The sequence below is a fragment of the Bombus affinis genome, chromosome 14, assembly GCF_024516045.1.
Source record: "Bombus affinis isolate iyBomAffi1 chromosome 14, iyBomAffi1.2, whole genome shotgun sequence".
Taxonomy (NCBI): domain Eukaryota; kingdom Metazoa; phylum Arthropoda; class Insecta; order Hymenoptera; family Apidae; genus Bombus; species Bombus affinis.
In genome coordinates, this window is record NC_066357.1 from 4,785,561 (window position 1) to 4,804,225 (window position 18,665).

An 18,665-nucleotide genomic window follows, 5' to 3' on the forward strand; every position below is an offset into this window, starting at 1 on the left:
TATGAACAAGATGAACGACAAAAGAATAAAAAGAATTAGGCACCATTTGATTCATGGCGAAATAACTTCGAAATAATAAACTTCTATCTGATATTCGTTACTCAAATTAAAAATAAAATTTCAAAAGACCTGTCTTTGACAAGTACATATTCTCTCCGGCAATACAAGTGCAATTAAGAAAAAGAGATGAGAAAAAAATTGGAGCAACTCAATTTAACTTTATAATCACATCGAGATTAATTTCCAAGAGGAATAAGAGGTAACCAGATTGAAAAAAAGAAGAATAAAAATTGAATGGCTAAAGTAAATAAATATGCGATTTGAATAATTCGAGACACGCCAACGTATCAACCACTCGTGTCATAAATATCGTGTCTCTCCCCTAATCTGTCCATCACCTTTTCAATTGAAGACTTGATTAATGAAAATACGTCCGCGGTCCAAATTTCATCTCAAACTCTTATTCATAAAAAAATCTGCAGAACAAGTAAAGTACCATAGATCCTAATGACGTCGACTCATCGCCAGATATACAGGGTGTATCTAGTAATTAATGGTACAGCCGAGCATGGAGTGACTCCTCGTGAAAAAATAAATGGGAAATGGAGAAAGGAAATTTTTCGAGACAAACGATTTTGAAAATTAGTCTGGAGTACACGTTACTAACTGTGAGTTTCGACTTGATGAACTACTTTTTCCATTGCTCTTTGTATTTATAAACACGGGTGATAAATATTATCTGTTTCTTGTCATTGCTATTATCATACCACGTGTATTATCGTTTCTCTATATCTCTACGTACATATGTCTATGACAGACATACACATGTATGTCTACCATAATAGAGATAGAGGCTCGTTACAATTCTAATGAAATTTCAGAATGTTTCGTGTAACGTGCAGAACAAAAGAAACCTGATATGCTATTTACTTCATAATTACTCTAAATTAATTGACTATCTTGCCAAGGAAAACTGTGAAGAAGAAAATGAACGAGAAAGGAATTAAACGCAATAAAACACATAATGTTCATTAAATGTATCTACAAATGTTTCAATACTTTCGTGAGCCACTGTGAACTTAACAATGTGATTGATTAATCATTCCGCCGAACCAATTTGAACCAATTACCACGTGTTAAACGAAACACAGAATTGTTCCGATGCTCATGAACGGGGGATGTATATCCGACTAACAAATTGAAAAGCTCTCTGTTAACGCGAACGCACTATATTTAGCCTTCGCTGTCTTTCTAATCGACCACGCGTCTATACACTAGGGCGACTGTGACCGTTTCGCTCTGCTGCTGTCCGCAATGCAATTGGACTGTGGAATTTAGTGCAATCTGCGTTCCGTTATACGCACGCGCGTTTTGCTTGTGTGCGACTTAACGAACGCGAATGGTCCAATCGTTTGAAACCGGCGAACACGCGCCCGATCCTTGCGCGATAGACTCTTCCCGCTTTGTCCGTAAAACCCTCGTTTTTCCAATGTAACGCAGGTCGTTGCACCAGACATTGCATAACGTTCACGGACGATCCGCTGCGACTAATTTCGTGCAATCACACTATTCGTCCATAATCCGCAAGGATCCGGTGCGTGGAATCGTCACCATTTGTTAATCTACACGTTTGCTCCGCTACTGAACGACTGCTTGAACGCGATTGTCATAGTTATGAATCGTAATACGCGATAAGTAAATTTGAAAATAAGAAAAAAAGCAGTGTAACATCATCAGTTCTTATTTTCAATTTGTGGAGTTTATGGCGGTGAATTTTTGCAGATTCGTTTAACCCTGCTGTTCTTTTCTGTAGGATACGTCCATCTTTTATGTATCTTGCATTCCTGAATAAATGAAGTTATTTAAAAAAAAATCATTGTTATCCTTTATTGTTATCCTTTCTTAGATGTAATATTTTATAATCGACTATTGGAGTGATTAATATTTTCTTCATTCGATACCATTATCAAAAGATGTTATATTTGTCAATACATAAAAGCATTTTTGTTCTATATATACATAACAAATAATATTACTCACACAAGTATTATAATATTTTCAAAATTCCATATTTTCCTTCACCGGGCCATATCCCCAAGAAACAAACTTGAAGAAAACTTTTGGCGAACAGCAGGGTTATCATTCTGTTTTCTTTTGTATTAAATAATGTTTAAGAATTATGAGTCACAATGAGAAATTCGAATATTCTAATGTTACGAAAAGAAACGGAGCTACAGTCAATTTATCACTGATTCGTGCAAAATTCCCTCTTTCACCGACAGTTGATTCGCACTACAAACGAACCGAGAGTCTTTATATAACACGCGAACCGGCTTTTCCATAAATGCAACGCCCAACGAGTTTTACGCCGCGATAGTTATTTCGCTTAACTCGTGATTTGTGCACTATGAATTTCGAAGATAAACCGTAATATAGAAAAAAAAAATGAAATAAAAACGTTCCTCGTTACGATGCCATTTTGCAGGTAAACGTATATTATACGTATTATTTCCTCCGCGAGCGTGAAAATTAAATATGGCTAATTAAAACATCGTTTAGCATTCATACAACGATAAACGTTTATCATCGTAATGTATATATAATTATTATATGAAATCCAATTAGACGAAAATTAATGTTCAAACCGTAATATGTGTAAAAACATACGTAATTGTTGAAATTGTTTACCAGAAGAGCACGTTTAAAGACTTCTACGGTTATTAATGGTATCGTTCACTTTCGGTACCGAAAGCGTGGAGCGAAAACCAGCATTGTTTCGGAGAGACAGTAGCACGCGGTGCAGTATATACATATGTGGCGCGCATCGAGTGCGTGGAAAAAGGTACGCAGATACAAGTCGACGACCAGAAGCGGTACAGTCACGGGAGAAAACCAATGGCGAGCCTAGGACTGTCTATCTCTCTTACACGCTCACGTAGACACGTACACATACAGGACCATTCATTCTCTACGTATCTCGCTCTGTATTTCACATCTCCCTCTTTCGTTAATATCCGGAGTAGGGGGGAAAAGAACCGATCGTTCGATTTGCCAGCACCAGCTTCCTATCTTCCACGCTGTGTGTGTGTGTTCGCCTTTACGTTACATGTGTCGTGATCAAATTACGATTGTCGTGTTGGCTATCAACGTTATATACATACTGAAATAAATACGAAAAGAAAGAAAATAAGACGATACACGCGGGGCCAACGAAAACACTGTTTCACTGCCACTGTCGAGCTCGGCGATAAGATAGTACCATAGAGAGCGCACCATTATTTTCGTATCTCTACGTAGCACACGTTGTCCGCGCGCACAGCGAAGAAAAAAGGGAGAGAGCCGCGTGTATATACATACTCCGTTTTGCTTACGAACCTTCGGAACGACCGTTTCGAACAACACGAATCGACATTGACGCGGCGTCACACCACGCTGCAAATTGTCGTCTCCCTCCCGGCGGCACCGTGCTTTTTTTTTACTTCCGTGCACACCTTGCGTACGATACCGCGAACACACACGATCTACGAGGTAAAAAACGACGATCGTAATTATTCACGAAACACTCGCCGCGACATAGTCTAGCACGTAATTTTTCAACTAATTTCAAAGAAACGTAGCGGACTGGTAATAACACCGGCACGGCGTGTGCGCTATGGTGGCGCACCGTAGTCGGTTCCTCGTTGCGAGGCGTCCCGATGGGAACGAGGATCGCATTTTAATGGGGCGCGGCCGTATGAGAAAATTCTTAATTACCTAAATGCACTCCTCGATCATGGGGGATGGGTCTGCTTCGCCTCACCGTGACGCACACAACACTCGATGCTCGGAAACGGGGGAAAGGAAGAAAAACACTACACTCTACGCGACACTGGAAAACTGCACCACCTCGGCGGAACGCGAACGAGTCTGCCTCGTTCTCTCTCACGTCCGGTCTCGCTCTATTCCGTCGATGAGCGGCGCTGTGCGCGCCGCTGCTGCGTGTTCGCTGTACGACATCAGCGCCACCGAGCGACGTCTGTCGGTATTATGCGCAACGCAGCCACGCCATTGGCTGGCCAATAGCGTGACAGCTTTACCGCTTGCCTCTACAGCGCGCGCTAAATTCGAACGTTGATTCTTTCAGTTGGTTATAGTCGGGACATTATTATGTCAAATTATAACGCATTACGATAACAGTGTGTGGTATTGAATCATTCTGTCGACTCAAATCTTTGGTTGAAGTGGGGAATTAAATTAAATGCATGTGCTGTATTATAAAGTTATTACGCATACAGTGACTCGTGAAAGTATTTAAATATTTATTATGGAGAAGACTACCGATGTATTATGTATATTATATGAAACTTATTGCAGCTCTATTATTGTTGTTGTGACACGATTATCACGGTTATGTCGATGAAATTTAAATGTAGTAAAGTAACGTATCCATAAAAGATTTTTACAACAGCTGTATGTATGAAAATATTAAAAACAAATTTATACTTCTATATTTTTTTGTTCTATATTAATTAAATTACGATAAATTGTTATAAATCGCAGGAAGAATTGTTTCCCGTTTTTTGAAGATGTATTAAGAGAAGCTCAAACCGTATCTTTTTTATGGAACGATGTTTGCTAGAAACACTGCGCAGGTGAAATTTCATGTACAATTTATAAATATTCCATGCCATGAACAACAAATTATTTAACATATATTTTCTCCCATTTCGATACGTTCATTACTTAAAAAGCAAAGAGGAAACATTTTATCGATTCCAAGCTATTCCTGCAAAATTCACGGATCACGTACTTTGGTAACATTGTTTAAATCGAAGACAATAATCGATAGCATACAGATATCAGAGTGTTGCTCGCTGTTTGCTATACTCTTTCGCTAACAGTGAAAAGTGGATCGCCTTCCATATTCCTGTATCGCATAACATAATATAACGCGTTCAAATAAACATAGAAGCAAACGGGCGGTTCAGTTCTATTTGCGATGCATTGTCAATACAGATGATATTAAAATTGCACCTCTATGGCGTTAATTTCACCGTGTAATTGCAATGGTGTGCAATTCCACTGAAAATCAACGTCTACGATAATCGACACGAATCAATGTCCATAATAATTATTGTAAATCTCATCTACGAACAATCACCGTGGAAAATCGTTTCGTTGAATTATTAGTTATCGCTAATCGTAGCGCGATCTCTGTACAGCTGATTGATTTTCCGATCGAAACACAATTGATCGTTGAATTCGGCACACGATACAATTTTCGTCGCCATTCAGTTTTTTTTTTTTTTCATCGAAAGTGTTGTACGTTGTCGAATCGAAGCTGATAATGAAAGGTGGGAACACGTGGCCATTCAGACAGAATGGTCGAAGATGAATGAGAAATCTTGACCTCGCACGTCCAGACCAACCGTGACGTCGTATTTCATGGCTGTTCTTTTTTGTTTCCGACTGTCAGCGAACTGGAAGTTCGTAGTGAGCGACCCGCGACTAACTATTTTTGGAATTGATTGCTCAATCAATTTGGGTGCTCTAGGTTCTACGGTTTGTTTCGGGCAATCACGTGTAGATAGATAGTAATCAAATAAACTTGAAAATATTGATTGGCTTTTTTTGAAAGATCTTGATTGTTTAAGTTATTTCTGATATACATACAAGAAGAGAAATGGTACTTTGTTATTCTATCCACGCTATAATCATGCGACTAGTATAACGAGCTGATTATAATTAGGATCTTCTAATCGTGAGATCGGCTTATAAAAAACAGATCGCTTAATAACTTTCCGTTTTTTCTTCTCATAGTTCTCCTATGTTACTCTGTCATTCTTCTTCATAGATAGATAGTTTCACTTCTGTCTGGCGGTATCGAAATAGGATTTGGCTTAGAATTTTTATAAACGTTTTAGTACCGCACATAACTTATTACTAAAAATATCGTTCTTCTTAGTATTATATAAAATCTGAATTTACGTTAATTTACATATTATGCAGAACAATTGTTATTATATTCATAGCTATTTTGCAATATCACTTAAAGAACCAATTCATGACAGGTTGACCTTTTAGCAATGATTCCCTCTTCTCGTAGCAAGATACATATGTATATATAATCAAACAACTCGTTCGAAGTTCAGGCAAGAGTAACGCATACTAAATCTCGCTTTAAAGCATCAAACATCCCGTTTTCATTGAATCGTCCCATGATCGATACAGAAGGGGACGCGTTTCCTCTGAGCAAGCACAATGTCAATGGAAATGAACTCGCGAGCCGAACAATTCCTTGCGATTCACAATGCTCGTATCGCGCGTCGCAAGTCGGCCGCGTAGCTGCGCGTTGTATCGCGTTTCAGCGATTAAGAGGGATCCTTTCTCTTTATCCTGGCTCGACGGTCACGTAATAGAACGCGAGAGAATGGCCGTTTATACGTCAAGTTTAGAGGATATAATGGGAAGGGCCACTGGTGACAAATCGATAAGCTTGTTGAACAATAACAACGCGCGCGGAGTCTGCCGAGGGTTTGCGACCCTTAGCCGCCGCGTTTCTATCCGGCAAGGACCAATCGTCCCTGGTAAACACTTTGCACGATTTGCCGAGTGAATTTTCTCTCCGACTCCTTTCGAGGAAACGTTTGTTTCACGAGCTTCCACCGATCGAGGGCCGCTCGAGCACAAATTCTTCGATGAGCGGGTAAAATAATAAGTCCGATTGCGGAACCGCTTCTCGCTTCGCGAAATGCTGTTATTCTTGTCGTAGAAGGAGTTTGCAGAGAGAGCTCCGTGGTATTTTATGGGGGGATTTTAGTCGCACGTTACAGTGAGCTTCAACACTTTCAAAATATATAGTAGTCTAAATGAGATTTTTATCGTGTTTTTTATTCCTTTCTTTTTATTCGTTTTAGATATTTTAGTATGTAGTACGTTTTAACGAAGTAAGTATCGAATATCTTTATTGGGAAAGAATTTCAATTTTTACTCGTTCCTCGATGCTGTTTCAGCTGTATACCAATTGTTGTTCAGTGTATCTCGTTCCACGTTTATTCATAAAGTGGAATCCGATTTAACGAATAGATTAGCCTTGTAGTTTAATTATTATTCAAATATATAATTATTATTCTAATAACCTTGTTCTTATTCAATACGATATTTTATCCCGATAAATAGTCACTCGAACAATCATTCTACTTAAAACATTTTTACTCCCATTTTATCGACGTACTTCTGTTCGCATTATATCTCGTTATAGCTTAACGTAAAATCATGTTAACGGCGAATTGTAGATTAGAAGCATTTTTTGTAAATTTTCCCTCGAACAGGATCACCATCTCACATTCAATTTACAAAATTCACTCGCAGAGCTCTACTTGCTTCATTATGAAACTTGCTACTCATTTCATTACGTAACTCGTTAAACGTAGCTTGCAACTTGTTACTATGATAACGTAACTAGCCTGCAAGAGGTTCCGGATGACAAAATTACTATCAAAACTCGTGCATTTCGACGCTTCTTTCGAGCTTGACAGAATCTGTCACATCGGCCATATTCCGGGTACTCGGGCAGCTCATAATTTTCGACGTATGGCGCAACTGTTCGCTATAAACGCCCGTGGCCAGACTATTTGAGGTCGAGCGTGCAAAACGCGTGCAATAAATGCGCGATTAATTAAACGTTACTTTACGCGTTCCAGTGTCGCCCTGGAGAAGAGAGTATCCATTTTGTTCATTAGCAAAAGAGGGAGGGAGCCAGGGGTGATGTTGTTTGCAGAACATCCTTAAATGTAGCTACGATTTCCCTTACGCTGCTCCATGAAAGGCCATTATGACGACAATGGCTTGCCATGGGTAATAGCGCGACCAGGAATTTAATTATCATTTTAGGCGGTGCGGAAAGCAATTATCGGCAATTCAGTTTGCAATGGCCAATGGAACCACGCTCGAGGACCAACGGCAACCGCCACCTCCCGCTTTCTCTGCTCCGACTGCAAAAGAGCGAGCTCATTAGGAAGTACTTTTCTCGGCGACGATGAATATACTGCCGCTTTAAGTCTCTGTACACAACTGGAATCAGCGTTCAGGCTGAACGAAACGCGCGCAAGTACGCTGATTAAATAAATGTACCGTGGAAGAAACGGTGGTTTGTTGATGACGATGGTTTCTGGGGCTTGTCAAACGCGTTAAACTGTGGCGATGAAAATACGTGGCATTAACTCGGCGGCTGTACGCTGGGAAAATGTAACATAATCTATAGAGAGAGAGAGTCTAGTGTGAGTACACACCTTGACGGCACGAAATTTATTCAGAAACTCTCATACATATATGTTACGTAGATCGAAGATTGATGGGAAAGATATGAAGTGTGTAGGAATACAAATTAGTAGTAAAAACATAGGCAAGTTTGTAGGCAAGTCAATATTATACCAAGCTCATTTTTATACCGTGTATACTTACTCACTTCCTTCATACATAAAATTAAAGAATATGACGATTTTTATATCGGTCCCCTCCCTTGTAACTAGATCGCTAACTATGTATAATGATGCTTGACAGATACGATGGAAGAATTTTCATGGCGAAAGTTTGCATAGTAAGATCGCATTGCGATAGAACGATAATGTATCGATGCTTAAGTAAGCTTTTAAATAAATGTCATTTTTAATATTGCTGCGATTATATGTGTCGAATAAGAGGTAATATTTACGACGTAACATGATAAGTGGTTAACAAGGATTTTTTGATTACCGAGGACCCGAACATGTTAATAAAACGTTGAGAAGCGATTACTTGAAAATAATTGGCAATAAAGAATGTCCATTCAACAATAATTTGCGAACGTCTCTTTATTTATTAAACAACCTCTTTATTAAACAACAGCCAGAAGAGCTCATTAAAAAGTACTTGAGCGAATATAGCATACGCACTTCAAACTTGAATGTAAGACGTAATTTAACGATATGTTAATATCCATCGACCAAGAATTGTACTTTACCAGATTACCAAGAATAATGATGCATGTGACGTTATTAAAAGCATTCCTAATAATTTATTTGCGTTCCGTGGTAAAATATTGCACGAGATGATCGATAGTAAACGTTATTAACGTTGTTACAGGTAATAATAATAATAATTTACTGGCGCAAAAATTATTTATTATTGTAACCAAGGATCTTGATGTGTCAAAATTTAATAAATAAATATATTGAATGACGAACAATTAAAAAATCCAAGAATATATAAAATATCCAAAATAAACTACAAGTTACAGAACTACCTGTTTCGGGTGTTCAAGAAATCTCTACTTAAATTTCATTCGCTTTATAATATTCGTAGCAAATGATCATCCTCCAATTCCACGATATATACAATAAAATATATCGACTGTTGAATTGTTGATTGTTACAAACTTTTCCAGTAAACCAATACAATTAAAATAGCGGAGATTCAGAGAGTAGCTGCGGTATCTCTCTCCCCCTCGGTCGTTCCATATACTGAAAAATCGCGGACGGTTGTAACGTATCGAACAGACACACGTCGCGTCGTTTCGACGGAATCGAAGCAGGAGGCTGTCGCAATATGGCCATGGATCCAGTAAAACGTATAACATTTTCTGAATGGTTAGAAACCGGGATACATCTATGCTTGGCGACACAATTCTCGAGATGTTCTCCATCGAACGCGTTGTCATCGGTGAAACCACTGGCAACGTACGTATACCTCCAGTATCGTTTCTTATATTTTCCAGTAACGCGCCAAACGATCGAGAAACTATCGTGTGCGAGATATACACATTTGAAAAATTTAATTTAATTCCCTTGCCAGATCGAAATCTTTTTCGTTTGATCGTTAGAACGAATTTGAAGATATAGAAGATGTGCATAAAATGTGCAAAGTCTAGCACATTTATTATAAATAATTATTACAAAATATCTGCAGTATAGGATTTTGGATATTTTATATAGTTTTTAACATCTAAAACAACTAAATCAAATTGCCTCGCCAGATTGAAATCTCTTTCGTTTCGTCTTTAGGCTGAATCTGAAGATGTAAAAATACAATCAAATGCATAAATATATAGAGTATATATAAAGTATAATACTTGTTAAAATAGGTACTTATTAAAAGAGAAAATAATTTTTTATCTACTTTCGATTTTATAAATTACGTTCGTAATAATATATTCGTAATTTAAGTATAGTAGTTTATGTTTTCGCTTCTAACCGGTCATTGGATTAGGGTTGACACATTCTACCGACACGTATGTTGTATCACTTCGATTGTCTACATAGATAGTACTATCGACGTAATTCCGTCGTGTTTGTTTGATTTTGTACGATTTCGACGAAATGAAAATTGTGCAAGTTCAAGGTATTTGCGAAAATGGATAATTGGATCGGTTTTGTTATTTATTAATAACTTAACAATATCGCGTTGTAGATTTCGAAAGCAAAACAACAACAACTTCGAGGAGAAGGTTATATAAATTCGCGTTTAAAACTTGGTTCTGCCGTGTTACACGTGTACGTTATAAATTTGGCGCATCGACAATGAATATTATATCTAGACACCCGAAACCTTGAAAATTAGTTTCCGCGGGGCACATGGTACATTAATTCGTAATAAAATAAAATAACAATTTGAAGCATGTAGATTTTCACAAAGGGACAATGATCACGTGAGAAATGCTAAGGACATTACCGGCGATTATTTCGATATTACTTTATATTAAAACGAATTAAATCACCGCGTTAATAATTGAATTACATGCAGTATCGATTTCGCTTGTTATTTATAATTGGCGCCATTGCGTTAATTTTAAACGAATATCGCACCTATTCGTAAATTAATTTATAAATGAATTTCCTGTAAAGATGAATTGTGCCATTTTATCGTCCTCCGAGGTTTACTGTTATTACTGAAATTAAGGGCTGGTTCTTGTATTATCTACGTTAAAGCTCGGCTAACTTCAACCGCGGCACAGTGGTATGTTGAAAGAATGCTAATCCTGGGGTTTAAACCTGATTCGAGGCTTGCCAGCGCACTACAAAATTATTGTCTACTATTTCACTCCCTTGCTTTCCCTTCCTTGCGTCACATGAAACCGAACAAAAGTCCAGAAATTTTGTAGTGAAATAAACTAGCATTACTGCGATGTATGTATGACCAAATACAATGGCAGACAAAAGAAAGTTTATAAAATAAGAAGTATAACAGACACCATAATTTTACAAAATGGATTTATATTTAATACGAGCAGTGAATAAATAGAATGGACGATTGTTATTAATATGGTAAAAAATGTTTAGTATAAATATCAATTTTAAGCTTTCTTCTATCCGCCACTATAATTCTCAGGAAATTTATATTAATATCTGCATTAAAAAACCTATCTGAATAAAAATATAAATTTCTTTGATTGAAAATTCTGCGATTATGATTTTTCTCCAATCTCTATACTGCACACTGGTTCAACATCGCATAAGAATATCGAGGATATGTTGAATTTGTTCTCATATTTCTCTGGCACTTAAGAAGAATTAGGAAGATTAGAATGGAAATGATACGAGATTCGATCTTTATCGTTCGAACAACGTTTGTCGACGGAAAAAGGGCTACAGAGGAAAGATGCAATTTCTCCGTGTGCCTATCACCGTCTCGTTATAGTCTCTTTATGCGTACGCGACGGATACGAGCGAGGACCCTCGCTCGCTTTATTGACTTCTTGAAGCTCGTCCTCGAGGAGTAACGATTTGCGCTCTCTGGCTCAGAAGAAGGAAATGTTCTATATGAATCGAAGGCGAAGCCGAGAATTCAATACCAGAATTGGTATTTTAAATTGCATTCTCTGTTGCATGGACTTTTAGAAACTCTAATATCAGTAAGCTGAAAAAAAATGAAATTTGTCGTTGGAGTTGTATTCTTACTGTAAGTTGTATAAAAGACGAATTAAAATAATTCCTTTTGTAGAAACACTCTTAATAATCCAGTCTTATTTTAGGTTTATAATGTTGCTGTTACGCTAGAATTTTTCAATTAAAAGAGCAACTCCTAAACAAATTACGTATAACTTTTTTTCTAAATTCAAGACCTACAAATTATGATATCTGTATGTATCAATTATAATTTATATTTATCAACTTTAATTCTAATCGTTGATAGCGGCACCGATCTCCTTCCAATTGAGACAGAAACATAAAACAACGAATCTGAACCAAATCGTAGCGCTTGGACATTCTGTCTCAGCGATCTTCAACCTTTTTCATCTCGTGGCACACGTAAACTAATTACACTAAAATTCTGCGGCGCACCAAAAAGCATATTATATTCGGCTCAAGACATTCACACCGGACAGCTGTTCTTTTCATTTGACAACCCAAGGAAAAAGTGGCTACAAAAAGTGAGTACTTTTTCTACGAATACCCGTTTTTGAATCATTTTTCTATCGCTTTCTGTATTTCATTTTCATGATGTAAAATTTGTGTGATCGTACGAAAGTAGTGCGGTACAGTGGATGACCGAATTATTAGAGTCACGGTGCGAGAATAATAAAACAACCTCGACCAGGTATATCTACAATTTGGAAACATCGTTGCATCATAAAAGAGTAACAAGAATTGTTACAAAGATTGTTCTAACGTGAAACCGTCAATCCATATAGGTGGCTCTAATAATTTGAACTTCCAGTGTATATGAGGAAACGAAATTTAATGCTTTTGCATGCGATTAACTGATACATAAATACTACCATATACAAATACGTGTAATGGCGTGCAAATAACTAGCCACTGTAAATAGCCAGGTATTTAATGTTTTAAACGTCCGTGAAAATCGCGGCTCTAGCTCAATCACGGTGTACCTGCACTTTCTCAAGCACCCAATTCGTACCGTAGCCAATGAAAGAATCTTAAAACAAAGGGTTAACAACCCTCGGAAGCGTACCCTCCAAAACCTATCCCAACAGCCAGCAGAAACGAAGAAGACTCGAGACCTCCGCATCGAATCCCGAAGTCAGCCTTTCCTTTCGCTGAGTAATTTCAAGCCTTGGTGTTCGAGCTGACCCACGTCGAAAGGCAAGAGAGAATGAGGAAGAGAGAGAGAGAGAGAGAGGGAGAGAGACAACTGCCGACGTCACGCAACTTGACCGCGAGAAGAGGATCGAGAGAGAACGGGGTTGAGAAGCCAGAAATGGAGCTCGACCTCGTCACCTTTCCTCCCCATTTCCTCCCTCGAACGCAGACGGCTCTGCTATTCTGTCTCTCTCTTTCTCTTTCTCGTTCAACCCCTGACACGACGAGTGCTCGTTCGTGCACGCACTAGTCCGCGTCACGACGACGAAACCGACACGACGACTGTTCCGCTGGAGCCAAAGCTTCCCTCCCCTCGTTCCACGACCCCTCACAGAGAGAAATCCGCTGAAGGACGTTCAGAGCTTGACGGAAATGAGGCGGCGTCTGCGACCGCGACGAGATTTCGAGTTGGACTGGGGTTTCCCTCCCGGATACGTCCGATAAAAAAATGCCAGCAGGTCGACAAGGGCGAAGTAAGACTCGTTGACGCTGCACGCTTTGTCATTCGATTGATACCGAAAGACTCGGTCTTTAACGAGCGAATGACGCGAAAGCTTTCCGTTTTTTAATTTACAAGGAAATTGGCGAGGGTAAAATAAAAATATAGTTATCAATTATCCTATTTCGAGTAATTAGCAGCAACTTGGAACAGAAATATACAAAATATAACAAAAGGAAGGAATATAACAAAAAGGGGGCAAGCGTCAATCTATTAGGTCATCCCATAAGTTCGTGCCGACCTTTGTGTATATACATTTCATATTTTAAAGAAAAACAAGAGAACTTTTATAGAGACGGAATAATGAAAAATGGGAAGAAGTTGTACAACGGAGAGGGGGATTACATTTTTTCATGAAACTGAAAGGTATGTAAACAATCTTAACATATATAACCGCTCGAAAAACGGCACGAACTTATGGGATGACCTAACATAATCCACGTTATAATCAGTTAGATAACAATCTTAAGAAACGAAGAAAAGATGATCACAAACAGCTCCGCCACAAAAACATATCTATAATGTAATATATATTATATATAATTAATATAATAAATCTATGAAAGCTTCGAGTATATCAGACACTACCAAGCACACACGCGGACAGAGAGATATACGTAAAAATTGAGACATACAGAGGTGGAGGAAAAGAAACGCGGAGAGAATAGAAAAGCTTCGCATGGCCCAAGGCCTGCAAACTCTTTCATCCAGAAGCCATTGTTCTCCGCGCTTCTTTCTCTTTTTTACCTCTGCCATTCCTCTTCTTTTTTTTTTTCGTCTTCTGCACGGTTTTAAGGCTTCCACGGCCTCAGTCCGCCGGCACCTTGACCGGCAACCATGTAATCGCTTGTTTAATCAGGCCTCGTTAGAAACAACCCCAGGGGAGACGTCGTCGTCCTTGTCGTCGTCGTCGTCGTCGTCGTCGTCGCCGTCGTCGTCTACGTGTCCCTTCGAGCAGATGCTTCTAATGAAATTCTAACGAGTACGGATATCTTCGTTAAGTGGATTATAATTTCCGTATTGTTCGCTCGGACGGTCCTCCAGCTAGAACAGCTCGGGTAAATCAGACTGACGGCCGATAATGCGACGACAAGATGGCGACGTAAATTTCGATCGAGCCAGTTTATGCGGCTTTAACCGTGCACCACGTTTTAACGGACATCGCTCGCCGAGTTATCGGGCGAATGCGTTTAGCACATCGTACGTGTGAATCTGCCTTGGTCGTAGTTGTCCGGTTTAGTTGTAGTCTGTCGTGCGTTCGATGATTTGCGAAACAGCCGAGGAGAAATTGTTGGTCTAAGTGGCACGAAATGAAACGACTATGTGATATTGAAAATGGAAATGAAATTGAGAACGTCACGGTGCATTTTTGTTTGAGTTGTTGCGTGAATATTTCGTATTGTATTTGTTTTGCAACGTAGTGTTGCTAAAAAGAGGATTGCATTTCACGTATATGTCTCGGCGCAGTTTGATTCGCGTGTTATTTTAGTTAGACACAATGAAAACATTTCTTTGTTCTAAAGTAAAATAAATATTCTATTTTTGTCGGATTCGTAATGTCGAATTCCAGTTAGAACGCGTATTCTTCGTATTCGTCGGTTTACTAGAAGAATGATAGAGTTTACCGATTCTGCGATTAATCGATGAATTGATTCTACAATGAGAGTGTGCTATTATTCTGACTAGTAAAATTATACTATGTTAGAAGAAACATCGATTAGAAATATGCTTCTACGTATTAGCATCTACCACTATGTATTAGCTTTCGAAAAAATCTACTCTTCTCAGGCGTGGAACAATCTCTGACAAACAAACGACATGTAAACTTTAAATTACTATTTTCAGGACAAAACTCTGTTAGAAGCAAAGATTCGTTCGACAGTACACTTCCGAAACTCGTCAAAGCGTGTTTCACAGTATCGCGATACTTTCGAAACTTGCGAACAATTTTCTCTGGAAATTACACTCCATGGAAGTGGAAGCTACCCCCGGATGCGAACGAGGAAAATGGCAATTTTGCATTCTGTCCGTTACCGGTTGTTTCATTAACGAAAGCTGTTTCTCAAGGATCGGCTGGCTAAAGATTTCTCCATTTATCCGGAACGGACGAAAGGTTTCGTGAGCCGAGAATTTTGGCGCTACTCCGTTCCAGCTGGCAGCTCGGCCACCGATCTATAAATCACGCGATTCCCATCCTCCATTATGGTTAATCCCCGCACATACATTCTGTCTCTTCGTGCGTCTGACTTCGAATTTCCATTCCACGTCCGACGTCTCATCCACTTCATCTTCCGATGATTCCCGAATCAACGTCAAAACGAGATTTATGAAACTGGTTTGCCACGATTCGCGTCCAAAATCTGATCGTCGTCTGTTTTAAGATATTTTATATTTTCTTTCCAGTCGAACGATCATTTTAAAGGAAATTTATTAATTTAAAAAGAAATTAAAAAAAAAAGAAAAATAATAGAACGATGTATCACGAAGGACTAAAATCATCTCCTTTCTCTTTCATTTCCATTTCTACAAGCTTCGTGATTTTACTAAATTCAGAGAAATTTAATTTCAATAGCAGGCCACATATATCACAGGTCCGCGTGCATATACTGCATATGCATTCGATAACTTGTAAGGTAAATATGACGGCCGTTGCATGTGTAAACACGTGCCATTGTAACTTGTCTTCACGTCTCGAGATCGCAGATGTTCGAACTCTGACGTTTCATCTCGAAACTTATAGAAAATTCCACTTTTAAATTTGTATCCTGTCATTTTATGAACTCACCGGCTCACGGAAACGTTCGAACGTTTATGCGCACCTATTACGAGTACGTTAATACGTGTTGTACGAAACATTTTGAAATTTAATTAGCACTGTTATGAAACTCGATTATCACGATTATGTAAATCGATCTGAAAATACGCATAGAAATTACAGGATGTTTAATACAAGTACATATTTCGCTGAGATTACAAAAGAATTAAAACGGTCAATTGTCGGTTGTATTGATAACTATCTATCTATTTTCTACCTTTAACTTTGTCACGATCCTCGAATTTTACGCGTTTCTTTAAATCTTTTAACACAAACTGTGTAAAGTTTAGATGAGAAATTACACGTATCAATATTCTCTTGCTTATCTCCTTCGAACTTGAGAAATCGTCTGATGACAGAAAAATATGATTCGGTTGAAAATGTCATGTTAAAAATTACAGGAAGGCTAATAATCTATATATTATACGTTAACATGGTTATTTATACTGGATACTAATTCTTTACTAAATATGTATTTGCAAGAAATATCTTGCAAGTTCTATGTGCATCTTCAGAGTTGGTTTCAAACTTTGCAAATATAATCATGACAATCGTGCCTCGTTAAAATTTTCTATGACAAGTTTTATGACACTTGAAATAACCGGTTACCTATAGACTCTATCAAAAAGTATTTCGAATAAAATTTACCATATTCAATAGGCCTGATTAGGTGAAATATGGTTTGCCTCTTTAACACCGTATATTTCTTATATTATGAAGGTAATCTTGAATTTTTAATACGGCGCCGTATATCTTTTTTAATATTAGTCGATTCAGCTCTGACATTCTCTAAAAAAAAAAGAAGAAGAAGAACAAAAAGATTAATCTGTTTATAGCGAAGATATGCTAAATTAAATTCCTCGAGTTCAACGTATGAAAGACGAGGGAAGACGCTAGAAACACTCATCTTCTTCCTCTGCGTATTATTTCTCACTCTATCCCGTTCTCTATTTCTATTTTCCTCCTTTTTCAAACAAGATTTTTTCTCATTTCTTTGCACGTACCGTTATCTTACCTTCACTGATAGTTCGCTGTTCTTTGTCTATTTTCCCTTTTTTCCTCATCCTCTTCCATTCTGTTGCACGTATTCTTTTTCTTTTGTTCCCGTTTCACCCATACCATACGCCCGTTTCTCCTTTTTTCACCCTTCGTTCTCCCTCACACAGACACATAAATACTCCATTTTACATTCGTTCGCCCGCCTCCGCGTTCTCCTCTCTTTGTTGGCCTCTCTAATCCGCACGTACAGACCGGCCGAATAAAAAATAACGAGTAATGTACATGCAATAACTCGCGCGTTCTTTTTGTTTTTCTTATCTCGGTATTGCAGAATTTGCGTCTAAAAATAAGCCGAATCGATTATTCGTACGTGTTGCGCGGAATTCGACTGAAACTACCGCTTGAAACTTTTTATCGCGGTTTATAGGGGGTTAATTTAGTAGTTTTGAACAGAATTCTCTTTACATGCGCTCGATCCGCATGCCCGTATCACGATCCTCTTTCTATAAATTGATCTTTCCGACGTTGATACAAGTAAGTGTACGATACGAAAGGTTCGAACGAGCATTTTAAATATTCGCATTTTCAAATGCGAATACATTTTCTAGAACCTACAACCCAGATCCGCTGATTTGCCATGTCGTATACGTAAAATAAATGATATTCCTCTAATCTTTCTAGGTCATTCCATATCAGGAAATTATCAGACGTTTTGAATAACCTGCCGCACTAATCGATCATACAAACTCGGTATTTCAACCAAGTGTATCCATATGTCACGAATTTTTGAGCTTGACTCGCTCAAGAACATAGCTTCATACGAGCAAATTTTATCCCATAGTTCCGACTCATTTTTAGGACAATCTCCTGTCCGATAGAACCACCCTCGTTCAGCGGAAAAATTATCCAACCGCACGTGTATCCGAAAAACTGTCAAGTTCGATTTCCCTGGAAACGAGGCTTCGCACGAAGAAATTGTATTTGAAATTTTCGATTTATTTTTCCACGCAGAATAATCTTCTGGCCGAATCACGTATCCCTAAACCATTAGTATCGATTTACTTCGAAAACGAAGCTCCGAATGAACAAAATTGTGCTTCACATTTCTGACGATTTATTTTCGTACGTAGAATAAGCATTTTTCCTCCAAGCCCTGTTGTTGTCCGGTTGTCGATCTTCTTCGTGGAAACCGACAATTTAAAGCAAAGCTAACTGCCATTGTTAGCCGGTTTGAAGATGGTAATTAGTATCGACTCGTATCGTCGTGTTTACGCCGTGGAAAGTTCATTTCGCGCGG

At 38.4% G+C, this 18,665-nt stretch overlaps 1 protein-coding gene across 5 annotated transcripts in view; it reads right to left on the reverse strand.

The window, feature by feature from the left end:
- LOC126923888 (poly(rC)-binding protein 3) overlaps positions 1-18,665 on the reverse strand; it is a 326,340-nt gene that overhangs the window by 100,367 nt on the left and 207,308 nt on the right. Inside the window, exons 1-2 of one of the 5 annotated variants that reach the window (XM_050737805.1) lie at positions 3,754-3,971; positions 3,376-3,521 (exon numbers count right to left, since the gene is read on the reverse strand). The exons of 3 other annotated variants lie outside the window; for them this stretch is intronic. The gene's annotated coding sequence lies outside the window, so the exon portion shown is untranslated. Of the gene's footprint in view, positions 1-3,375; positions 3,522-3,753; positions 3,972-18,665 lie in introns of those variants that run through there. One more of the 5 variants, XM_050737803.1, reaches the window with a different exon arrangement.